At 49.8% G+C, this 26,218-nt stretch overlaps 1 protein-coding gene across 24 annotated transcripts in view; it reads left to right on the top strand.

Moving 5' to 3' along the window:
- Positions 1-26,218, top strand: part of PLEKHA6 (pleckstrin homology domain containing A6) — a 166,211-nt gene that overhangs the window by 29,748 nt on the left and 110,245 nt on the right. For 3 of the 24 annotated variants that reach the window (XM_032288875.1, XM_032288874.1, XM_032288876.1), the window contains exon 2: positions 6,323-6,782. The exons of 19 other annotated variants lie outside the window; for them this stretch is intronic. The gene's annotated coding sequence lies outside the window, so the exon portion shown is untranslated. Of the gene's footprint in view, positions 1-6,124; positions 6,783-12,950; positions 15,288-26,218 lie in introns of those variants that run through there. 2 more of the 24 variants (XM_032288873.1, XM_032288869.1) reach the window with 2 other exon arrangements.

The following is a 26,218-nucleotide window of genomic DNA, read 5'->3' as shown; positions in this document are numbered from 1 at the left end:
AGGCAGGGCTTAGCGGCAGAGCCAGGGCGGAGGGAGAATCAGAGACCACAGCCAGTGTCAGTAGCCTTCCTTGCTCCCTGCTGCCCAGCTGTGATTGAGGAGGCGGCTATCTAATGGGCAGCTCCTCTGGGGCCATGGCCTCCCTTTGCAGAAGAGGCCTTCTCTGCATCCAGAAACCCAGCGTCCTCCTTAAAGCCAGCTTAACCGTCTGGTGGTAGCTGGCAGGCAGGCTTCACTCATTCTCGTATTTTCCCTGTCCTTCCCTCCACGCCTTTCTGCTCTTCCTTGCTATCCCCGTAACAGGGGTCACTTTTCAGATGTGTTCAGATGTGAGTGTGGAGAGCGACTTTAAGTTGGGTGAGCTGATTTTCCCCAGGGCCTCTGGTCTCTTACCGTGAAGGTCAAGTGACTCAGCAGAGAAAGGAGGGTTTGCTCCAGTGGCTTTGTTGGGAGGAACTTGCTCCGGGTTGGGGAGGGGGAGGGGTGGGGGCGGGGTGTGGGAGCAGAACAAAGTGTGAGGGAAGAGGGGACAGGAGGAGTCAGTTGTTGCCCAAATGTAGAGTGTCCCCTCCTCCACCAGCTCTCTAGTATTTGTGCTGTGGGTGAGGCTGAACCCAGGTGACAGTGCATGTGGGCGCTAAGAGAGGGGAACAGGGAGATCCTGTGACATCTGCCTTGTGGTGGCATCCAGATCTGAGCAGGGTGGGAAGAAGAGAACCTGAGACCTCTGGAAGAGTGGCATAGCAGAGGTGGGGAGTGCGGAGAGTGTTCTCAGTGGAAAGAGCCCTACAGGGAGTGGGGCGCAAGGGCTGAGAAAGGAAGCCTGGGCTGGCAGGCACAGGGGAATCTCAGGCACCTTCTGAGGGGCTGTGTGTGGTCAAGCCGTCCTGACCTCCTTGTTAGGAAAGTCTGGCAGGGAGAAGGTAGTGTGGTAAGCGTGGAGACAGAGAGAGTGTCTAGACCTCAGGGAGGACTTTCTTGTCTCAGAATAGAGAGCATCCCCATGGGGCCCAGCATCTTCCAGATTTGGTGTTGTCAGAACCAAGGCCAAAGTCATCAACACTTATACTTATTAAGTTATATTGGTAAAAGTGTCCTTTAATTGGCTGAATCAGCCGGTTGGAAATAGAAGTTGTTCTGAAATATCCCGTCCACATTTGTCTTTCTCGTCAATAAATGTGTATCTCCCCACAAAATGCCTTGAAAGAGTTGGTGCTTGGTAAGTTGCCTTCCCCACCTACCCCAGGCGTTATGCTTGGGGCGGGGGTGACAGGCAAGGGGTGAGGTGCCCGAACTCTGGCTATGTTGGAGCTCTCACACCCACGTCGTTTCCTGGGCTAGATTCAGCTTGTTTCTCCACCTTCTGGCTCAGAGCCAGGATCCCAGCTTCCCGGTCACTGGCCGAAGGATTGGCAGGGTGAGGTTGGGTCACATCTTTCTGTCCTTCTCTGCCTTCCTCCTTGGAGATGTCGCTTTGTTACTCACTTCTGGGGCACTCTGATAATATGGATAAGGTACTGGTCTGAAGTGTAATTTGGGTTAGGAAACACTGAACCTCTTTTATACTTTTTATAATTGACTCTATATATCTTTAATTCTTTCTCTCTTTCTTTCTTTCTTTCTTCATTTTCTTTCTTTCTCTTTCTTTTTTGAAATAGAAGCTCACTCTGTGGCCCAGGCTGGAGTGCAGCGGCATGATCTCAACAAACTACAACCTCTGCCTCCCGGGTTCAAGGAATTCTCCTGCCTCAGCCTCTGGAGCAGCTGGAATTATAGGCATGTGTCACCACTCCCAGCTAATTTTTGTATTTTTGGTAGAGACGGGGTTTCACCATGTTGGCCAGGCTGGTCTCGAACTCCTGCCCTCAGGTGATCCGCCTACCTCAGCCTCTCAAAGTGCTGGGATTACAGGCATGAGCCACTGTGTCTGGCCTTAAATATTTCTTTGAGAAGAGGCGAGCTATTTTCAGCTAGCTTAGAGTTTATCACTCCCACAAGAACCTCGGGAGATAACAGGTCAGAGAACAGTGAGATGTCAGCAGCAGCAGCTCATTTACATATTTCCCACAACTCTTCCCTTGGCTCAAATTGCAGGCATCCTGGCCAAGTTTTTAAAAATTTTTTCGAGACAGGGTCTTGGTGCATTGCCCAGGCTGGTCTCGAACTCCTGGGCTATCCTCCTGCCTCATCCTCCTGAGTAGCTGGGATTATAGGCGCACGCCACTGAGCCTGGCTCTGGCCAAATTTTGGCCTGGGCATTACTGTCACTTTCTCTCCATCACACACACCAGAAGCAGTGGACACGTCCGGGCTTAATGTAGCTCATTATAGACACTGTGCTTCTGGTGTCAGAGTCTATTTTTCCAGATAGAAAGACCAGGATGGGGGAGGGACTGAGAGTCTCAGCCTTGAAAGTAGTCTTTCGCTTGGTTCAGCTTTTCTCCCACATAGCAGGCACCTTTCTAGTGTCTCAGGCACGTGGTCAGCTGGCCACTGCTTGAAAGCCCCCAGTGACTAGGAGCACTGCCCTGGGAAGCAGTTTTTTCTATTGCTGTGGACAGTTTCAACCTGTATCTTTCCTTAATGTTGAGCTTAACTTTCCTTCTGAGTTCCACACGGTGGTACCAGTTCAACATCCTGGCTGTCCTTTTCTGGGTTCACTTGTTTGTCATTGTTTTAAGAGTCAGGCAAGTATGGGGAGATCGTATGACTCGGTGGGGAAAATACGGAGTCTGTCATCCGTCTGCCTGGGTTTGCACCTGGCTTCCCACTCACCAGCTGTGTGACCCTGGGTATAATCCTTAACCTCTCTGAGCCTTGGTTTACTCATCTGTAAAATGTGAGTGATGATAGTACTTACCCCATAGAGTTATCGAGAGGGTTAAATACATTAATACATGTAAAAAGCTTGGAACAGTGCCTGGTAGCCAAAGGCAATTCAGTACAAGATAGCTTTTAATCTTCTCTGAATTAAATTGTCTGGAATTGAACACAATACTCTAGACGTGGTCTGTTCCATGGGACCCTGATGCCCTCCAACTTGATGATATATTTCTATTATGTCAGACTAAATTTGCAAATCACTGGTGTTTAAATTGAGCTCATTGTACTGAAGCCCTCAGGTTATTTTCCCACGGACAGCTGTCAGGCTTAGATCTCCCCTTTGCTGCATAAAAGATGTGATCCGAGTTAGAGGGAAGGTCAGGGTCAAGGGGAGCCCAAAGCCTCCCTTCACATTGGTTCCAAACACACATGAACTCTCATTGATGCAGTCAAGTCCTTTTTATAGTGCTGTTCTGCGATCTCGCGTTCTATTTGGAAAATCTCTTGACCCACACTGGGCTGAAATAAAATTCCCTCCCCATGGGTCTTTTCTTTCTTGCAGTGGGTCTCTTTCATTCTTCTTTGCTCATTCGGTGCATTTGCTTATCAGGTGAGCTGAGCACTTACTGTTGGGAACTTCCGTACCTCCAACTCCAGCCTCACTGCTTCTCCAAGTTCCCAGGCTACGGGGAAAAGACACAGGTGCTCAGAGCGCCTGTTTTCACAGGTGGACCCCTAGGGCTCTCTAAATCCTTGCTTCTTCATGGCCCACCAGCATCTGTATCACCCGGGAGCTTGCTGGAAATGCAGACTCTCCGGCCTCACCCCAACATGCTGAATCAGAATCTGTTTTAACAAGAGCCTCCAGGCGATTCATACACACATTAAAAGTGGAAGAGCCTGGCTCTAAATTATTCAGTGTGGAGTAGGATTGAGAGTATGCAGAGAGCGATAATCCTGTCTTTCAAGGTCTTGAAGTTAGTCCTACTGACCAGGTTCCTGGGGACAGACATAAAACCATTTCCGGAATATTTGATCACAAGCTTCACATTTATTTCTTCATGTGGTGGGTACCCAGACATTAGTATTTTTTTTTTTTTTTTTTTTGGAGACGGAGTTTCGCTCTTGTTACCCAGGCTGGAGTGCAATGGCGAAATCTCGGCTCACCGCAACCTCCGCCTCCTGGGTTCAAGCAATTCTCCTGCCTCAGCCTCCTGAGTAGCTGGGACTACAGGCACACGCCACCATACCCAGCTAATTTTTTGTAGCTTTAGTAGAGACGGGGTTTCACCATGTTGACCAGGATGGTCTCGATCTCTTGACCTTGTGATCCACCCGCCTCGGCCGCCCACAGTGCTGGGATTACAGGCTTGAGCCACCGCGCCCGGCCGACATTAGTATTTTTAAAAAACCCTCAAAGCAGAGAGCAAAAAGTTCTCTGGGTAATTGTAGTGTGAAGCCAGGATTGAGAACCACGGGAGCAGGTAATCTCTAACAAGCATGATAACGCTCATAATAAAGTTTTGTTGTTATTTATTTATTTGCTGTGTTGCCCAGGCTGGTCTTAAAGTTTTGTTGTTTTATTATTTGTTTATTTATTTATTTGCTGTGTTGCCCAGGCTGGTCTTGAACTCCTAGAACAATTCCCCCACCTCAGCCTCCCAAGTAGCTGGGACTGTAGGCATGCACCACTGTGCCCACCAGCTCATAATGTTTTTATAAAATACTCATTTTCTTTCTTTTTTTTTTGAGATAGAGAATGACTCTGTTGCCCCAGGCTGGAGTGCAGTGGCACAATCTCAGCTCACTGCAACTTCCACCCCCCAGGCTCAAGTGATCCTCCCGCTTCAGCCTCTCAAGTAGCTGGGATTACAGGCAGGTGCCACCACACATGGCTAATTTTTGTATTTTTAGTAGAGATGGGGTTTCACCATGTTGGCCAGCCTGGTCTTGAACTCCTGACCTTAAACAATCTGTCCGCCTCAGCCTTTCAAAGCGCTGGGATTACAAGCGTGAGCCACTGCACCCAGCCACTCACGTATTTTTTAAAAATATAGATTGTACTTGTGTTTTCCCCATTTTATTAGTAACATACTCTTGAGCACATGCATTCCAAACCTCTGGATATGCACAGTTGAAATCTTAAAGTTTAAATGTTGTTTGGTGTTACATTTCTGATGTACTTTTTTTTGTTAGCGTTAGGCTACCATTTCAGTGTATAGAATCCTGATTCTGCCATCGCTGTGTTAGCCATCCCTCCCAGCTTCGTCAGTAGCAAATCTGATAACCATGCCTTGTAAGTCTTTATGCAAGTCATGGTTGGAAATGTAGATCACAGCAGGATCAAGAACATCCCTATGGTGCTCGCTTAGAATCCCGTTCATTTATTCAGCCAGCAATGTTCAGTTCCAAGAGCTCCATCCCTGCAATCAGACGAGCTGGGTCGAGCTCCACCTCTGTTCCCTGCTGACTTTGTCACCTTTGGCAAGGTATTACTGCACCAGACTCCCAGTTTTTTAACCGTAAGCCAAGGGAGCTGAAGTAGTCACCAGCATCCTCTGTGGGTGCTTTAAAAATGCACCTTCCTGGGCCCCTACTCTTTCCCCCACAGACCCTGGTTCAGTTGGTCTGTGGTGGGTACCCAGACATCAGTATTTTTTTTTTGAGACGGAGTTTCGCCCTTGTTACCCAGGCTGGAGTGCAATGGCCTCGATCTTGGCTCACCGCAACCTCCGCCTCCTGGGTTCAGGCAATTCTCCCGCCTCAGCCTCCTGAGTAGCTGGGATTACAGGCATGCGCCACCATGCCCAGCTAATTTTTTGTAGTTTTAGTAGAAACGGGGTTTCACAGCGTTGACCAGGATGGTCTCGATCTCTTGACCTTGTGATCCACCCGCCTCGGCCTCCGAAAGTGCTGGGATTACAGGCGTGAGCCACCGCGCCCGGCTGACATCAGTATTTTTTAAAAGCCCTCAAAGCAGAGAGCAGAAAGTGCTCTGGGTAATTCTAGTGTGAAGCCAGGGTTGAGAACCATGGGCCCAGATGATCTCTAACAACCATGATCTGCCTTTTGGATCCAAGTGGCTCCCTGATGGCCTGGTACACATCTCTGGGGCCTCTTGTCCTGTAGCCTGAGCCCTGCTGGCTGCAGACTTCAATAGGAGAGAGAGCCTGGCTGGTAGAGCACTGTGGCCAGGCACCAGGTGCGCCACACAGGACTGCCAAGCACCCCCGTCTCCCCAAACCCCTGGGAGAGGAGTTGCTGCTCATCTCCTGCCCATCTCCTCCCGACTAGAGTCATCTCTGACTTCTCTGAAGTTAGTTCCTTCTCTGTGTTTCTGAGCTTGCTGCTTAACGAAAATAGCCTAAGGCCAGTATAAGTCCGTTTCAGGGAGTCAGCACCCTGTGTGATTCCTCTCTTTGTCTTGTTTCTCTCCTCCCATAACTCTGGAGGCAGCAGCACCTCTGAGGCCTCCTCTTGCATCTCTTTTCCTCTATAGACTCCCGCTGGCTGAGGACGGCACCACTCCAGAGCTGTAGCGGCTCCCAGGAATGTTGCTGACCAGCACACAAAGACCCCTCTGACATGGCTGTGGGGGTCAGGATACCTACTTGCCCAGCTTGGCTCATTTGAGGCAGGACTAGCTTCTCCCTTGGGGCTCAGGATGTGGCTTTGAGCATCGCCTGCCTGCTGCTGGGATAGGAGCATGCCCAGGATGTGCGGTCTCATCTTCTCCCTGCCTCTCTGCAGTTGTGCTGGTCGGGAGTGTCTCTGCAGTGGGCTTGTTAATTGGCGATTCAGCTGGCTGATTGACTCTAATGCGGGTGAACATTTATTTACCCCAGCAGCCGCCTCTCAGACAGCCGTTAATTGCAGGCACGAGAGAGACAATAATTACGGGATAATGGGTGCCTTTTGTGTGAGTCCTTCTCTTTGCACTGTGTCAGCAAACACGGAGGGTTTGTTTTCTAACATTCAGCTACCCTGCTGGGGAATACCACACCCCCTCCGGCTCACTCCATCCCTGTCATCCAGTCCACCCTTCCCTTCTTCTGTCCTGGGTCTGGGGTTCTACCCTAATTCCCTGGTGACAGAGAGCATGTTCTGATCTTCCAAAATATTGTCTCCTTCCAATTCTCATGCAGCCCTGATCCCATTTTTAGGATCTGTAAGGTTGACCTGGTACTTTAAAAAAAGTGGTGCTTAATTAACTTTGCCTAAAAATGGGTAAGTAAGTGCTACACTATATGCCTCCTTCCCGTGTCCTCCTGGTCTTTGTTAATGTGTTTATATAGTTGTAATTAATGTGTAGCTAGTGTCCTGTGTCATGAATTTCTTTTTTGTTTAATGTTATTTTATACAAACACTCCAGGTATGACAATGATCTATAAATTTGCCATTTTAAATAGCTATAAGTAATTCTGTCCTGTTACTCCGTTACTGGATTGCTCTTCTCTTATTACTGAGAATTTGGGTTGTTTCCAATTTGTTGCTATTATGAATAGCTCTGCTATAAATGTCTTTATACATACTGATTTTCCCCCAGTTATTTCCCTGGGGGTTCACTGAATTATGGGTTATATTGATCTGGCATCCAGTTGGGAAGAATGGAAGGGCTTGGGGAGCTGGAGGCTATGGGGAGAGTTTAACTGATTCCCTCCACCCTCTCTCCCAGCACACAGTTCCTCTTTTTCTCACTGCTCTTCACATCCACTTTGAGTATGATCCTTGCCCCAGCTTCCCTGGTAACAGCCCAGGTTGGTGAGGTGGAGACTTGGCGTTCCGATTATGTATTGCGCATAGCAGACGACCCAAAACGTAGTGGCTGAGAGCAAGGCTGATGGTTCTCTCCCAGGGTTCTCTGGGTGGACTGGGCTCAGGTGGAGGCGGTGGGGGCGGCCCTTGCTCCGGTCATCCGGCCGGGGCCATCTCCGAAGGCTCGATTGGCTGGGCCGCCAGGGAGTCTCCTCAGATGTCAGACATGGGATGCCAGCTGTCATCGGGGAGCTCAGCGGGACCTGTCAACCTGAGCACCATACATGGCCTCTCCATGTGGCTTGGACTGCCCTCAGTGAGGCAGCTGGTTCTGAGAGAGAATGTCTCAAGAGAGCGTTCCAGGAGGTCCAAGTGGAAATTGCAAGGTTTCTCATGCCCTAGCCTCAGAAGCCACACACAGTCATGTCTGTTACGTTCTGCTTGTCAAACTGAGCCCACCCAGATGCTTGGGGTGGGGAATCAACTCCACTTCTCAATGGGAGGGAACAGCAAAGAATCTGCAGATGGCTTTGGTCTTCCACTCTTGGAGACTGAAAAGATGTATTGGTTAGTAGCCCATGCATCCCACCGGGCCTGCTTTAGGAGAGGCCATGCGAGAGCCCCCTCCCCTCCCTTCATTTCCGCAGAAGCACCCTGCTCCCGTCTTACTGCCACTTACCAAAATCCTGCCCATTTTCAGAAGTCATATGATCGCTCAGCCTTCCCTGGTTGCCCCCAGGAGCCACAAGTCTCCGTGTCTTTATCTGCCTTTGTCTCACATGGCTCTTCTCATAGTTATTTATGGGCTTGGCTTGCTAGATTGCAAACTCTTAGAAGGCAGGGACTCTGTCATGTTCTTGTTAATCTCGACACCCCGCCCTAAAGAGTGAAAGTACCTGGTATAGAAAAGTACCTAGTACCTAGTAAAGTACCTGGTGTAGAAAAGGGCTTCCGGGCCAGGAGCAGTGGCTCACGCCTGTAATCCCAGCACTTTGGGAGGCTGAGGTGGGAGGATCACCTGAGATCTGGAGTTTGAGACCAGCCGGACCAACATGGAGAAACCTTGTCTCTACTAAAAATACAAAATTAGCTGGGCGTGGTCACATGCTTGCAATCCCAGCAGTTTGGGGCTGAGGCAGGAGAATCGCTTGGACCAGGGAGGCAGAGGTTGCGGTGAGCTGAGATCACACCACCGTGCTCCTGCTGGAGCAACAAGAGCCAAACTCCATCTCAAAAAGAAAAGGGCTTCCATAAATTCCATTTGCTTTCCCCTTTTTCACACATTTGAGACTGCACTGACCGTTGAACTAATGCGTTCTTATGAACTAATGACCTTAATGACGCGGGGCTGGTGGGAAGACAGCCAGCCCTTGCTACACACTTTGTACGTGTACTTGCCAGCGCAGGAGCTGGGCAATCATTGTTTTACACACTTTTTACAATGATCTGGAAAGGAAGTAGTGGTGTTCCTGTTTTACAGAGTATGGAGTTGAGGTTTGGAGATGTCAAGTAACATGTGCACGGTGTCATGGCTGGGTCACCCAGTTAGAAAGTCATGGAGCCATAATTCAAACCTAGGTCTTTGGGAATTTAAGGCACATAGTCTCTCCTTTACCCTTAACCTCTTGGAACCTCAGTTTCCTCATCTGTAAAATGGAGAGAAGAATACTTACTTCATAGGGTTGTTTGGATGAACAGAAATAAGATTGTAAGCCACCCAGGGCAGTGCTTGGCACCGAGTAGGCCTTCATTCCCTATTGCCTGTCACGCCATGACTTCTTGTCCTCAAGGCTTTGACAAGCACTTTACACACCTGGCATGCCTTTATGGCTGGCAATGCAGTTGACAGGTTTGCCCTCCATGTCTTTGTGTGTGCGTTGTTCACTGGCACACGTATGACTACTCTGGTACATGCCTCCCAGTTCCTCCTCCCCTCCCCCTGGAGCACAAGTGAGTCATTTTCCCTGGATCTCCCACCCCCCAAGTGAGAGACTGCCGTCTTCTTTGTAACACAGTACAGGCAGCCAGGTTTCCAGTCACCCTGGAGGCTTCCCCTGGGGCAGCTGAGGTGAGGGATTCTACCCTTCCACATTAATTGCTTTTGTTTGCTCCTTTAAAATTAATTCCAACACAAACTCATTAATTCTTTTTCCTCATCCTCATCCTCACTTGCTCTCTTCACCACTCAGTTTTGTTTTCCATTTTTTGGTCTCATTCTGTCTCTCTGGAGCATATAAGGACCCCATTCAGAATGATTCTGCAGTGGTGACATCTCGCTGGGTAAGTTGGACGAGGTGGCAGCCCCTGGGAAGGGGCTTCCCTGGTAGAGCTGGAGAGAGCTATAATTTATATCTTTTGCTTCCTGATTCCCTTCCCTCTTATTCCTTTGGCTCTGGTCCCCTCATTCTCTGGCCCGAGGCACTGCCTGGGAAGGGAGGAGCTGGCTGGTTTCGGCGTCCACTAGTCTGGTCTGATCTGTCCCTTCATTCCCCAACTCCGTTTCATCTCCCACTCCCCTTCCTGGCCATTGATATATGGCATAGAGTTGCCAGAATCACAGAAGGCAGAGGAGGTTGGATTCTTTTTCTTAACTCTTGTTATATGCTTCTCTCCAAGGGTTCAAACTGGAAAGTCTGAGAGTCCAGAAAGAGATGAGATTTTAAAAACTCTTGTCCCCAGCTTCAGGTTATTTTTTCTTCCCAGTGCTAGTCCTTTGGTGGAGCAGCAGGGCTCAGGGGCAGGCAAAATGGAAGCCTTCCCAGCAAACTGCCCTGCCAGGGCCTTGAAGGAAGCCTCTTTAGACCTGGCTTTTGTTCTGGTACAGCCCTAGCAGGGGACTTGTCACAGACAGTTGCCAGCTTTTGTGATTCTGTTCCAGTCGTTGACCTAGATGCCTGGAGTCTGACAAATCTTCAAGTACAGAAAAGCGTTTCCTACAACCATGTGGATTGCAAATATATGTTTTTTGTGCTTACAAGCCCATGGGAGGGTGAGGCAGGGAGGGGGAGGGCAGAATGCAAGCTGGGCAGTATGCAAGTTGGCCTAGTGCATGATCTGAGTATCTTCTCCAGTGTGTGTGTTTGTGTGTGCGTGTGTGTGTGTGCACACGCATGCACGCATGCACCCATGTGCACGCACACACACACACACATACACACACACCCCACATTTTTTTGAGATGGAGCTTCACTCTTGTTGCCTGGGCTGGAGTGCAATGGCATGATCTCGGCTAACCACAACTTCTGCCTTCCGGGTTCAAGCGATTCTCCTGCCTCAGCCTCTCACGTGGCTGGGATTACAGGAGCCCGCAGTGATGCCCAGCTAATTTTGTGTTTTTAGTAGAGACAGGGTTTCCTCCATGTTGGTCAGGCTGATCTCGAACTTCCGACCTCAGGTGATCTGCCGGCCTTGGCCTCCCAAAGTGCTGGGATTACAGGAGTGAGCCACCACGTCCGGCCACACACACCACTCTTAGGATGTCTGCCCTGATGTTCTCAGCTAGAACTAATGTCTCCTTCCACTGAATTCCTGTGGCACCAGTGACTTGTATCACTCATAGCAAGTCTATGCTTTCAGTTGTACGGTGGTTAGCAGATTGTATTGGATAAATAAATTGGGGCCGGACTGTAAAAGACCTTGAGTTTCAAGCTTCTATCCTGTAGACAGTAGAGAAGCACAGCAGGTTTGTGAGCGAGGGCGTGACTGAATTGTCACTTGAGGGAAGCACGGAGACCAGAGGTGGAGGCACCCTGTCATCTCAAGGGCAAGAGGACTAGGGATGACTTGGTGCAGGTGGGTGGCTGGGCCAGTTTCATCTGTAGTCTGAAGGCAGTGTCATCGACAGGGAAGATTGCTTGGTGATGAGGGATTAGGATGCCACACTGAGAGCTGTTTCGGGGGCTCAGTGGGTTTGGTTGAGGACCTGTGACTTAGGGTAGAGTTGGTGACTGGAGACAGAAGAAGATCAGATGGAATTAGGCACAGGACCCTTATAAAGCCCCTCTTGACACTAAAGAAGTTCACACTGAGCCACCCCTTAAGTAGGGGCATTTGTCCTGGAATGCTTTAGAGGTTTCTCTTAAAGGTGACTTGGCTGAATTATTCACTGGCTTTCAAAGTCATTGAGATGAGGTGACAGGGTCTGTGGCAAGCAGAAGCTGTGGGGCCTGGGTCAAAAAACAGGTACAGATGTGTCCTGCCCATGCCACGTGGACACTCATCCCATGGCCCAGTTCAGAGCAGCCGGCCCTCTCACTCCCCCGGGGCTCAGCACTTACTGCCCAGACAGAAAAGGGGAGGGATGACATGACTCCTTGTCTGTCCACTTTCTCCCAAGGTCACCTTTGTCTCTGCTTGTCAAAACTGGCATCATCTCCCTGGCACTGCCAGCCCTGGAGCTGGGGGCTGCACGATATTCCCTCAGTGTCTTCTTGCCATAACCCAGAGGCTCTGGCAAAGAGCAGGGAGAGGTGCAGTGGCCACTGCAGCGTAAAGATGCCTTTGAGAGATGGGATCCCTTCCAGACTCTTCTCCCTCCCTGCCCCCTACTCCAAGAGGGGCCTTCTCCAGGGCCTTTCTCTGCTGGGGAAGGAAGAGAGGGACTTGGTCCAAGGGGCCCAGCCTGGCTGTCTATATGTTGAGAGGAGTTGTCTGCAGTCCTGGGCTGAGGCCAAGCTAAACAGCCCCCTGCCCAGCTGCCTGAGCCATTCTGCTTTCCTGGGCTGCCCTGGAATGGGAGAGATGGTGTGTGCAGAGGGGAGGTGGTGGGGGCAGGGGTTTGTTATCTGCAGGTTAACCCTTGGGAGGCCAAGGGGAAGGAAAGCATCAGTGGGAAAGCGCCGCTGTCTGTGTCTTGGATAGGTGAGCTCATCCAAGAGCTTCCTCCTTTAGCGGAAGCTAGAATGGGGTGTGGCTGGGGAAAGAAGAGACATTGGTCAAAGGCTACAAAGTCTCAGTGAGACAAGGGGAATAAATTCTGGTGATCTACTACACAGCAAGGTGACTATAGTTAATAATAATATAATGATAATGTATATTTTTAAATTGCTAAAAAGGAGGTTTTATTATATTTTATTTTATTTTATTTTTTTAAAACGGAGTCTCGTTCTGCCACCCAGGCTGGAGTGCAGTAGTGCAGTCTCAGCTCAGGTAACCTCCATCTCCTGAGTTCAAGCTATTCTCATGTCTCATCTTCCTGAGTAGCTGCGATTACAGGTGTGCACTACCGCACCCAGCTGATTTTTGTATTTTCAGTAGATATGTGGTCTCACCATGTTGGTCAGGCTGATCTTGAATTCCTGGCCTCAAGCGATCCACCCACCCTGACCTCCCAAAGTGCTAGGATGACAGGCATGAACCACCACGCCTGGTCAAGAGTAGGTTTTAAATGTTCTCACCACAAAGAAATGATAAATATGTGAAGTGGTAGCTACATTAATTAGCCTGATTCGATAGTTTCACTATGTATACATGTATCAAACCATTGCATTGTACCCCATAAATTTAGGCAATAATTATTTATCAATTAGAAAAGAAGACCAAATTTGGAATGATAACCCCAGAACCATCCTCCATGGTAATCGTATGGGAAGCGCAAATGTATGTCATAGGTAATCAGGAAAGTTGTTTGGAGCGTCAGGGTCTTTGACTCCCTCCCTTAGCACAAAGATTTGAGATTTGACTGAGCAGGATACAAAGGGGAGTTTGCAACCCACTCATCTTGTTGCCTCTCTCCCCGCCAACCCCGGCTCTCCCGCTGTGAGGGAGGGTTAGCTATGCTGTCCGCCTTCGCCTTCGTCCCTTGCCCAGAAGCGTGTTCACCACGGGGGAGCTTTTCCAGGTACCTGGACTGAAGCGTGTCTGTCCTGACCGCATGTCTACTCCATTCTACTCCGTCCCATCCCAGGACGTCCCCCAGAGCAGGTTCTAGAAATGGGATTCCCTTCCTTGCTGCTTCTGCTGTCCTATTACCCGTGGCCATTGTGTTCAAGACCTGGGGACAAATAGCGCAAGGCTAGGCCTCCTCAGAACTCACAACCTCAGAGGGACCTTACCATTTAAACAGGCTGATTAGGAAAGCTTGTTAATGATCAAGAGCACAATGAATGGATGGTCTTTGGTTTTAAGGGAGTTTTTTGCTAATGAAACCTTGGATGGAGGCCATTGAACTCGCTGGGTCTGGAAGTGGGTTGCTCACTGCATAGCCTGAGAAGGAACTTTCCCCCAGGGCAGCTGGGGAGTAGGGGCCAGGAGGTTCCTCCCAGAGAGCAGGCTTCCTCCTTCCCTGGCTGCTGGGCGGTGAGAGAGGGCTCTGGGCTGGAGAGCCAAAGACTTGGGTTCCCAGCTGGCTTTGCACTCCCTTAAGGATGTGTAACTTCGGAGCATTCACTATCCCCTCTGAGCCCTGTTTAAATCAGCTGAGGAGGGTTAATAATATAGCGCTTCCTCCTCTGTTACGTGAAGCTGCAATGAAAAGTAGTCAACGTGTGTAAAACGCTTTACAAAAGTCAGAGATTATTATTAGTATTGTTATTGTTCTTAGGAGAGGCAGAGAACTGGAGTCCTGGATGGGAGCTCTACTTTCACTTGGAAGTTTCCGCAGCCCACGGCTTCCTCCGCAGGAGAGTGAAGCAGGGGCCTTTGGGTGGGAATTGCCTGCTCCTCCAAGCCACTTAGCTTTGGGCAAAGCCCTGGAGGGTTAGAGAAACCCTGGTCATCCTTCAAACACAAATCCCAGGGCCAGGTCCTTCTCCTCTGGCCCTGTGCCTTTCTTCCCCTTCTTCCTCACTCTCTTTGCTCAGCCAGTTTTCATTTCCCGCCTGGTGGAGCCGGGGGCCTCTGGCTCTCCTGGGCAGCGTGCCCGAGGCCTGGGGACCTGGGTCATCTCTGGCTTGGTTTGTCATTTGCCTTATCCTCACTTGGTGGAGGCATTGCAGAGCCTAACAGAAACCTCCTCCTCCCTAGGTGGGGCAGGAACTTTCGTTTATGATAATGATACCCTGCATTTATAGAGCGTCTTTTCTGCCGAGAGTTCAGAGCACTTTTCCTTCTATGCACGCTCTCATCTTTCTGGAAGTGCAGGCTGAGGGAAAGAATCACAGTGACTTTATAACTGAGGCTTGGAGGCACTGAGGGACTTGCCTTAGGTTATGCAGCCAGCAAGTGACAGCGCCAGGATTTGAGTGTCAGAGTTGGGACTGCTGCCGGGATTAATGTTGAGGTCCCTTCACTTTCAGCGAGGGACTTGTTGGCCTGCTTCCTTAGTGGCTAAAGAGTGAGGACTGATGCCTGCTTGCCTGGCTTTGGTGTAGGCTGATTCAGAGGTAACCTCAGGCCCTGTGATCTCTGAAGATCAATGAGAGTGGGGAGGTGGGAGGTGACGTGGCCTGAAGGCAGCGGTGCCCTGGCCATCTTGTGACTGCCCAGCATGGGCATGAATATGGAACAAGCGCCTTGGCTGAATTCTGGGTTAACCCTCTGTCCCCTGCAGCAACGTGCCCGCGAAGCGTGAGCTAGGGCCGGCTCCTTTGGGCTCCTTGATTGGCTGCGTGGTCTGAGGCGGTGCCTCTTCCCAGCATTCCACCCTTCGGGAGGCAGGTGGATTAGTTCACTTGTCTCTCTTCCTGGAGCAGGCTGCCAGGAGTTAGGACAGGGACCATTTGGGCATGAGGTGTGTTTGCACCCTGGCTCCTGCACACCTTTCTAGGCGGGTAAGAGCAGGCTCCCTCTGAGCAAACTGGGCTGGGGATAGACACTGGGGCCTCTGGGGGCATGGGGCTTTGGGAGAAGGTGGGGACAACCGGCTGACTGCTGACTCAGTTTGTATCTTCCCAGGGGCCTCTCTAACACTCCCCCCTCTATCTTTCTTCCCTCACTCCTTACAGTTGCTTTCTTTTTCCTTTCCACTTCCTATTTTCTCCCTTTTACTCATTATTTACTCGGCACATTTGAGCTCTGAAATAGGCCCAGCATGGTTCTCTCCCCTTTTGTTTTCTCCCTTCCAAAGGACGTCTTCAAAAACCGAATATTCCTCCTCTCCCTTCTGAACTCTCTGTCCCCTTTTCCACCAGTTCTCTTTCCTCCAGAACGTTCTTCTCTCCTCTCCCAAGAGCTCTGGGATCAGTGGCACCAGGAAGTGCTAAGGGAGGAAGCAGCCTGGGAGGTGCCCGCTGTTTGCCCAAGGTGGGGTTGGCTGTGGCATGGGTTGCTTGGCTGGGCTGGGCTGGGCTGGAGTATGGACGTGGGTGCTCAGCTCTTCTGTGTTCTTGTTCTTCCCACACCTTCTGCCTCCTTTCTTCTTCCCATTTCCCACTTCTGGCACCTACCTAATGCAGGCAGAAAGACAACAAGGCACTTGATCAGCTGCTGCAGGTGCTGGCTGAGATGCTTGCTTTTTTTTTTTTTTTTTGAGACAGAGTCTCACTCTGATGCCCAGGCTGGAGTGCAGTGGTATGATCTTGGCTCACCTCCTCAGTTCAAGAGATTCTCCTGACTCAGCCTCCTGAGTAGCTGGGATCAGAGGCATGCACCACCACCATGCATGGCTATGTTTTTTTGTATTTTTAGCGGAGATGGGTTTTCGCCATGTTGGCCAGGCTGGTCTTGAACCCCTGACCTCAGGTGATCTGCCTGCCTCAGCCTCCCAAAGTGCTAGGATTACAGGCATGAGCCACTGCACCTGGCCAAGATGCTCGTTCTTTCCAGACCCCAGGGTGCCCAAAGGCCAAACTCAGTATGAGGCTGGAAATGCTCTTTGTTTTCAGCTCTGAGCCGGGGTGATCTAGGGAAGGAGGAGTGCTGGATTTCACCTCAGAAGACTGAATGGGGCTCCTCCATACCCTCATGGTGGGGACTTGGGAGGACTGCTTCCTCTTCGGTGGCATTGGCTCTATCTCTGTCAAAGACACTGAGGGGATCTGGCTATAGAAAGTGAGCTGTAACTTGTCACAGTGGTTCTGCTGGAAAGGGAAGAACAGCCTGAAGATTCTCTCTACAAGCTCTCCAGGGCAGGAGCCCCAGAGACCTGGCCAGCTTAGAGTTTATTGCACTATTGCCTAGCACAGTTACTCCTAATCTGTAGGGTCTCATTTATATTTTTAAAGCTTTTTGTTAGAGAATCAAGCATATACAAAATTACACCAGTGTGCCGAAGCTGCGGTGGTTTTGAAGTCATCTCCTGGTCAGTCTTGTTTCGGGTATATTCCTGGTCTGTTCTGCCCTCTGATAATTTTGAAGCAAATCCTAGACAGCTGAGTATTTCATCTCTAAAGAAAGGGACTTCCATCACTTCTCAGCTTTTTGGCTAAGATTAAGTGTAAATATAGGGACCTTAAGAAAAATATCGAAACATGATTGCATCTAAGCAAAATGAACAATTCCTTAATGTAATCAACTATCCTGTTAATGTTTATATTTCCCTGATTATGTGTATTTATTTTTCTAGTGTTATTTTAAAGTTAGATCCAAATAAGGTCCATTCATTGTGATTGGTCTTTATAGCATTTCTCCTAATCTCTAGGTATTCTCTCTCTTCTGAAGAAACTGGATTTTTTTTGAGACAGGATCTCACTTTGTTGCCCAGGCTGGTCTCAAACTCCTGGCCTCAAGTGATCTGCCCACCCCGGCTTCTCCAGTACCTGGGATTACAGACATGAGCCACTGCATACAGCTTGGGTCATTGTTCTGTAGAGTTTTTCACATTCTCGATTTGGCTGATTGCATCCTCATCGTGTCGTTTAACATGTTCTGCTGTCCCTGTAGTTCCTGTAAATGTAGTTAGATTTAGGACTTAATCAAATTCAGGTTCCTTTAATTTACTTATTTGTGGGACGGAGGCAAGAATCCATTCGTGGTGTGAACATCTATCAGGAGGCACGCGATGCCTGGTTGTCTCCTTTTTGTGTGTGATATTGGCAGCCTAGATGATCACTGCCTAGCTCCATTAATCCATTACAGGCTAATTGCCTATTAATGACTGTCTAATTAGATGTCACTTCTTTGATCTCACAGTAAGTGATCTTTTGCTTTGGAAAGGGGCCCTTCCCTGGGAGGCGGTGTTGTGGTGGAGGCTCTGGGATGGCAACAGGGTGGCCCACTCCCACCTGTTCTGGCTTCTCTGTGGACTGTAAGACGGGCGCCCCATAAAGGCCAGGTTGGAGGTCCTGGAAGGAGCCCTTTGCATTGCTTTCCAGTCATGTTTTAAGTCTTCGTACTGATGGAGGGAGTCAGAGCCTGAAACATTCCAAATAACTTTTCCAATTAACTATGAAATACAATTCAGCCATGTTTAATCAGATTAATGCTCAGACACAAATCTTTCCTGACTATCCCCTATAATCACCCCGGGCTCTTTCTACTACCAGTGACCTAATAATAACTCTATAATAATAATAATAGTGTACACTCTGCAAAACACACACACGCAGGAAGTGGTACCGCACAGAGGTTAAGAGTGGAGCTTTGAGGTCAGCTGGCTTGGCTGTGAATTGTGGCTCCAGCACTTTCTGGTTATTTGGCTTTGGGCAAGCTAGCTAACTTCTCCCTGCTTTAGTTTCTATCTTACCTTACAAGGTTGTTACGAATATTAACTGAGACGGTGTAAGCAAAGAGCTCAGCACAGTGCCTGGTCGATGTGCAGTAAATGTCGGCTATTGCTATTTTGAAATCACCTACTCATGGCAATCTAGTGTCTAGCTGCAAGAGCGTGCAGACAGTGCACAGGCCAGAGAAGGAGCAGACAACTGAAAGCTGACTGCGAGTGGGTGCGGTGGCTCACACCTGTAATCCTAGGACTTCGGGAGGCCGAGGCGGGAGGATCGCTGGAGCCCAGGAGTTTGAGACCAGCTTGGGAAACACAGTGAGACCCCGTCTCTACAAAAAGTTAAAAAAATTGTATAAAAAAAGAAAAGTGACTGTATATCACAGACAGGACTGTATGGTGCTTGTTTGAGTATCCATCAATAAGGAGCTCTAAGCAGCGCCTAAAAGCAGCTTCTTTCCTTTTTACCTCAGCCAGGGTCATCCGAAAACAGCCAGGGCTCCAGCTCTAATTTTGAGAATAATGAGGTTTTATCCAGAGAAGTCAGGGAACTCACTTTCAGAAACACGGTGAGTCAGAGGATGTGCCTCGAATGGGAAAGGAAAGCCAGCCATCCCAGCTCTGATACCTGCTCTGTCCTTTCCTTCGGAATGGGAGGGAGCAAGTGAGGAGAGAGGACTGAGGCTTGGCTTAGACCTGCTCTTGCATTTTTCCCTTTTGGAGGCCTGGGCTGTCCCTTGCCCTGGAGGCAGGCCCCCTGAGGCCTTGGTCTAGAGAGCCAGTGGCTGTGCCTCCTCCCCAGGAGCTCGTGGTCCCCTGGGGCCTGGCACAGCTGCTTGCCCATCTGCCCCTGCAGATCAGAGATAGAAATCTGGAGTTAGACAATTGGACACCACAATCTGCATGGACAGAGAGGGAAGCCTGCTTGCAAGGTGCCAGTCAACCACGGGGCTCCCAGTGCTCTCTGGGGCCTCAGTGGGCCAGAGACTGCAGGCCAAGAGGGGGTCCCAGAAGGCACCCGTTGGCATCAAGGCTCATTTGCCCTGTGCTAGCTCCTTGTCGCTGTCTACTTCCTGTACCTCTTCACGTGCTGTGCACTAGAGACACAAGACATCCTGTGGCCTGAGAGGGAGACAGAGAGGAATGGAGCTGAGGATAAATCGGGAGTGAGGTCTCAGCGCCAGGTGGGTGGGGGAGGTAGGAGGGACAGACAAGCAGAAAGCCCTGGTCCTGCTTTCTTGGGCCTTAAATGAGGAAGAATGGTGCACAGTGAATGAAACGAAATGCTGTATTCCTGTTTCACTGGGTTTGCGCCTGTTACATCCTTGAGCTACTTCTTTTGCTGGGAGTTCAGCCTTGTGACTCAAGCATGTGAGCAGAGAGTGGCAGGGTTTCTATCCCAGGAGGAGGAGGAGCGGGTGGAGAGAGACTGGGGAGAGGCTGAAACCCAAGTAGCTGCTTTGTCCATGATTTCCTGCTACAGAGGCTGCTGTACAGAGCGGGCTTCTGCCTGGACCACTCCCTGCCTAAGTGCGGAGCCCCAGGGTTTGGGCAGTAAGCAGGTCCTTGCCCCATTTGGATCATATAGGAAGGAGGGAGCCAGAGTAAGGATGATGAAAGGCAGTGAATGCTGAATGAGGTCAAGTCCTAGTGCTGAGCTCCATGCTGGCACACAGAAGGCACTCATGAAACATACATGGAATGAATGAATGAATGAACCAACAAAGGAGAAGGAAAAAGGGGTTTGATTACATTTATCCTCTGACTCAATTCTCAGGCTTGATCCTTAGCAGTTGGATTTAGGGCTTAGACAGCAAAAGTTATTTGCTAGAAATGTGTTGTGAGTGGGGGTAAGGCTCGATGATCTATCACCTGGAGCACTGCTTTGTGAATTCATCAGGCTTTTGGTTCTCCTCTTTCTCTTTTGTCTTCATGCCTCTGTGGTGTTCACTTGGGTGGGGGGTGGCATGGACAGGGGAAGCCACACAAGGCTTGTTAGAATGAGAGTTGGAAGCCTCTGTAGACTCAGCGTCTGTGCTCTCATGACCCTCTTTACGTTGCAAATATGGGTCTCGGTTGTCTCTGTTTCTTTGCCAGTGCTTTGCACATAGTGGGCACTGATAGGACATTTGATGAGCTATGACGTGGCTGTGTGTTGGCACAGGCAGAAGGGAGAAGCTTTCTTCTCCTGACTCAATTGTGTCTAAGGGACAGGGGAGGTGAGTATCTACTTGTGCCCTCTGTTCTCCACAAACTGAAGGGCACAGTTGGAGCCGGGCTCTGTTTCAGCTGGCAGAAGGGGGCATGGAACTGGAGCTGCCCTCGGCCGTGGGGAAGGTTGGCCACAGCAGGACTGGACACGTGGAGTGCTCAGAGCCTGCCTCACAAAGCAGCTTAGGAGAAAATTAAGTGGACTCAAGCCAGGGGAAGCATGGCTCACTGTGCTGGACGCGTTAGGGAGGGGGCTGGGCAGGGTGAGGAATGGGGCTCACTGTTGACACAGGGACCCTGCCCCTTTTGTGTTCAGCCCAGCCTATATGTTAATGGAAGCCCAGCAGTGCTTGGCATTGGCAGCCTGGAAATGGCTGCTACTACCTTTCCCCATGCTGCCCTTCCACCCCTTCTTCATCTGGGCCCTGAGATCTTTGCAGGACTAAGTGGCCTTGTGCCAGGCAGAGCAGAGTCTTTCTCCACGGCCTCCTGGGTTTGCTCACAGGCTACTCTAAGAAACCACCAATAAGGAACCTTCTCAGGGCTCAGGGTCCTGAGCACCTTTAGAAGTTTCTAATGGGGGCTGGACGCAGTGGCTCATGCCTGTAATCCCAGCACGTTGGGAAGCTGAGGCGTGTGGATCATGAGGTCAGGAGTTCAAGACCAGCCTGGCCAAAATGGTGAAACTCCATCTCTACTAGGAATACAAAAAAATAATTAGCTGGGCACAGTGGTAGGCGCCTATAATCCCAGCTACTCAGGAGGCTGAGGCAAGAGAATCCCTGGAACCCAGGGGGCAGAGGTTGCAGTGAGCCAAGATCGCCACTGTACTTCACAGCCTAGGTGACAGAGTAAGACTCTGTCTTAAAAAAAAAAGTCTCTAATAGGATTTTGTCTTCCAGATAGGAAGGAAAACCCATCCAGATCTTATAGAGAAACCAAAGCCCCGTGAGGCAGGGACTGCCTAGAGTAACATGCATGCTGAGGGGCTCACCAAGCAGGCAGCTGGGCATTTGGGCTGCCAGTCCTGGGGCCTGAGCTCTCAATGTTTCTGAGCATGAAGATCTCATGTGGTGCCCATTGGTTCTTTGTCAAAGCAGAGGTTTATTGATGTGAGATTTTTGGTAGGGCAACCAATTTGTCCCAGTGTGCTTGAGAGTCTCCTGACCTGAGCACTGAAAGTCCTGGACAAACTGGGACAGTTGACCACCATGTCCCTATGGAGTCTCCCCCTGCCAGCCTTCTAAACCCAGTTTACATTTCTCTTTATTGTTTTAATTGCAGGAAACATTTCTTCCTAACATTTGTTTTCTATGGGCTAACCTCAGAGAGCCGAACTTGCAGATAACTGGGAAAAAAATGTCACCTACCCGGGGTGCCTGACACAAGCCTTTCTTATCTCAGGAGCTCTTAAGACAATCCAAATAGTTGCATCTCTCTAAATGCAATTGAGATAACTGAAGCACAGTGTGGAGGTGGCTCCTGCCTCTCCCTTGCTGAACGCTCTGATCAAATTCTATATTTCTGCATCTCCTTTCTTCTAAGTAACTCCAGTATTAGCTGACCTCCAGTCTCCTTTACCCAACACAGTCTGTAAGCCAAAGGGTGAAGACACAAACAGGTGACACATAGCCTTTCAATCAATGGAGAAACTGAAGTCTATGGAAGGTTTAGTAAGCAGCTGGCCTCAGGTGAGATAAAAACAGCATGCTCAGAATCGACTTCCAATTCAGCACCTTTAGACATAAAGCCTTCAGCTTTTGTGACTTCTGGAATAGTCTCTCCACTTTCACTCATTTCTTCTGAATTGTATCTCTCCCAGTTAAGACAGCCTCGGAGAAAACTGTCTCTAAGTTCTCTTTATTTGGTTCCTTTCCTTGTGTTATTGATAGTGAGACATTTCTGTCTCAGCATGAGCCGCCTCTCTGATGACGACCGTAAAGTAGCCAGAGCTGGAGTTTCCTATTGCCAACCCTGCCCTTCCTGTCCTATCCCATAAAGGAGTTATTCATTGAGGCCCCTTTCTTTATCCTATTTATACATCTTTCCAGCACGTCTTTGTCCTCAGTGACAAACCCATTCTATCCTCTACTTCAGCCTTTAAGATACAAAAATTTCCTTCCATCTTCAAAATCCCTTCACAGTCCATAGCCCTGGCTCTTACCAGACATCCCTGGCAATCAAAGTGAGAGCAAAGAACTGCCCTTTGCAGGACTGGCCCGTGGGCCGCAGCAGGACTCTGGGGTGTGGACCCCAAAGAGGGCTCCTGACTTCCTTGTGCAGCTGAAATACAACCTCACTGGCTGGACTTCTATTGCACCTCATCACAGCTAGGAGTGACTCACACAGACTCAGGCAGGACCTGGGGGCCCAGGGCAGAAGTGTGACTTCGGGTCTCACTAGTCAGAACGCTCCTTCAGTATGCTCGTAATTAGAATTGAGCGATCTCACGGACGAGCGGTACTGGGCTAACTTGGTTAGGAGCACAGCTCTGGAGTCAGTCTGCTCAGGTCCTTGCCAAGTCCTGCCACTCCATCCCTGAGCAGGATATTTAACCTGATTTTGCCTCAGGTTCCTCATCTTAAGAGAGAGGTCATAGCAATAACCATCTCAAAAGGCTGTTGTGAAGACCAAATGAGTTGCATTTAGAATTACGCCTCTCATAAGTATACACTCAATAAATAGCTATTATTATAAGACTCGGTAGCTTATGCCCTCTGCCATTTACCTCTCTAGTAAGCTGTTCATTCATTTGACAAATACATACTGAGCACCTATTATGCACCAGGAACACAAGTGTAACCTTGCTGAAGCCTTCCCGTGACACGGGCAGTTACAATGCCTTCTAATTTCACATTAGCTTTCTTTCTTCCTAAATGTCCATTTGGCTGTGACAGCAGTTGAGAAGTCATCACTTTGGTCCCATCTAGCTCTCAGTGATTCTAGTCTGCACGTTGAGGGGTAAAGGCCACTGGCCTTGGGCGCCAGAGGACCTGAATTCCATTGATGATTCAGCTGGTAACCATCTGGGAGCTGTTGGACACGGTGCTTCATCTTTTCTGAGCCTCAGTGTCTCCATTCTACCTTGAGGGTGCTGCGGAGATAAGATGAGATGACAATGCGAAAGTCCTATTAAATGTCAGGTACTAGGATTGAGCAACCAGAAGGCAGTCCTTGGGAGGGTGCCCCATCTAAGTGCGGAGGCGGGCCTCCCCCAGCAAGGCTCTGAAGATAACTCACGTGAGAGTGTCAGGCCTAGCACAGTGCGCCGTGGCACGTAGTAGATACACAGTTAATGCCTGCCACACAGCTGTAGACCCTTAGTAAATGTTTGTCAAATGCATAAATGTGACATAAATGGCCCCAACCAATGTAAAAGCAGGGAAGGCATTAAGTTCCAAGGACATGCAAAACACAGGGAAGGTTTGGACATGTTCTATCTGGGAGGACTTCCTAGAGGAGACGACTTAGATTTAGGACGGGAAGACCTTGCATCCATAAAATGACACTCCATGCAATAGGAAGGGCATTTGCAACATGTGTAGGGCCAGTTAGCTTGTTTGAGGTGGAAGAGCGGTCCACAGAATAAGAGGAGTAGGATAGGAGTTTACATGGGCGGTAGCCACAGTAGGGTTTTGAGAGAGCACATGCTTGGCTGTGGGAATGTGAGGAGCATGTTTGAGAAGTGTGATTGTGTTTGGAGCGGACCACAGGAGGCCCATTATCTGCTGTCTGCCCATTAAGGAAAGAATCCCAGTGGCGGATAGCTCTGGATAATAGTGACAGTGGCTGACGCTCCGGGGACCTGGGACTGCCTGGGACCGCCTGCTAAGCAGCCAGCTTCTATCATCCACTCACAGCACTTTGAAGGTGGCGAAATCTGGATGGCACCAGTCTGCTGTGTGACCCCACTGGCTTCCCAAGTCACAGCGGGGAGCTGGTGGGGCTCATTAAGAGTCCTGGGAACTTCTGCAGAGTGGAAAGCAAGGGCACAGAGAACTTCCAGAGGATGTAGGGCCGCTGGGACTAAAGCCATCCAGTTTAGAGCCTTGAGGTGCATAGATTATCCTTTCTTCTTTCCTCCCTTTCTTTGCTTTCTTTCTTTTTTTTTGAGACGGAGTTTCACTCTTGTTGCCCAGGCTGGAGTGCAATGGCGCCATCTCGGCTCACTGCAACCTCCACCTCCTGGGTTCAAGTGATTCTCCTGCTTCAGCCTCCCAAGTAGCTGGGATTACAGGTGCCTGCCACTACGGCCAGCTCCTTTTTTGTATTTTTAGTAGAGACGGGGTTTCTACATGTTGGTCAGGCTGGTCTCAAACTCCTGACCTTAGGTGATCCACCTGCCTCGGCTTCCCAAACTGCTGGGATTATGGGCATGAGCCACCAAGCCTGGCCCTTTCCTCCCTTTGAACAAGAAGCCTGGGCACACGTAGGTGCTCATCGTTTGTGTATGAAATTGGGCAGCATAAGACTAAAGAGGTGTGTGTAGGGAGGTGGGCTCAGACAGACCTGAGGTCCTATGCAAGCTCTGCCGCCTGCTGTGTGACTTTAAGAAAGCTTTCTAACCTCTCTGGGCACCACTTTTCTCATATATGAGAAGTCAGAGTAACAAAGCCTTTTGCCAGGGGGTTAATTTGAGGACTAGCTAAAGTATAGAGAACAGTGGCTACATAGCGCGTGGTAAAGTGCTCAGTAAGTAAGTGGTGGTGGTTTATGTTTTTAGTTTCTTCTTCTCAACATTGTTTAGTCTCCTGCTAAGGGAGAGAAGGCGGAGCAGGCCCTGCCAGGGCCCCAGGGGCAGCTCCTGGGCCTACCTTTCCTGACTCAGCAGCAGGCTGGGCCCACTCGGGCCTGCACTGCCCTAAGCACGGGGGCCACCAGGCTGTGAGCTGCCCTCTTCTCCTTTGTACCCTGGCAGACACACAGTAGACATTTATTAAATGCTTGTTGAATGAAAGATGCATTTGACATGGTCCTTGTTCTTTCAGGTTCACAGTCTAGCAGGGGAGACCCACTTGGAAATAAAGAACGAAGAAAAATAAGATGAGATGCACAGAGTGCTTTGCAAACACAGAGGGAGGAAGACTGCCTGGGCAGAAGTAAAAAGTGGCCGCAGGGTCAGGTTTAGGTTGAACCTTAAAGTATGGGAAGCGTAGGGTGGGAAGGATGAGGTTCCTGCAGAACACGCAGCATGCACAGAGTCTGAGACGCAGGAGGAGGCATGTGTGCCGGAACTAGATCAGCAGAGGCAGAGGCTGGAGCACAGAGTGCACTGCAGGGGCCAGTGAGGGAGGCTGGAAGGTGGACCAGCTTGTGAAGAGCCTTGACAGCTCTACACAGGAGACTGGACTTAATCCTTTAAAAGCTATAAGCAGACATAGGGCACAATCAATTTGCTTCCTTTCCTCTCCTTACTCCTATCCTTATGGTCATATACAGATGAGTTGAGGATCAGAGAGGCTTGTGGCCTGCCTGAGGGTGCACAGCATATTAGCTGTGAGGTCAGAGGGAGAGTCCAGTGACTTTGCCTTTGGCTTCCCCTAAGTGGTGCTTCATGTAGTGGACTGTCCTGACGATGTTGCTTGACTCCCTCTACCATCCTTGTGGGCAGCCATGGCTTCTGGCTAACACTATTCCATGTTCCGACCCGAAAACAGCAGCCTTCTCCATTTAAAAAGCCCAGTGTGGTTGAGCATGGACCTCCCGCTTCACCATCCGCCCCCTTCTTTGGCTCAAAGAAGAAGCCACAAGCTCCCTTGGAAATAGCCTCCTGCTTCATTTCCAGGTGCCCAGCTGCCTGGCATGCACCAGGCTTGGCTTGAGAACGTGTTTTTCAAAAAAGATCAGGCAGGCTTTGCAGAATGTAATGGCATTATTCTGGGTTTTTGGGGG

This window comes from Sapajus apella, unplaced genomic scaffold, assembly GCF_009761245.1.
Source record: "Sapajus apella isolate SASKATOON/1434 unplaced genomic scaffold, GSC_monkey_1.0 scaffold22, whole genome shotgun sequence".
NCBI lineage: Eukaryota > Metazoa > Chordata > Mammalia > Primates > Cebidae > Sapajus > Sapajus apella.
Note: the sequence above shows the minus strand (reverse complement) of the source record. Positions and strands in the feature narration are given on the sequence as shown.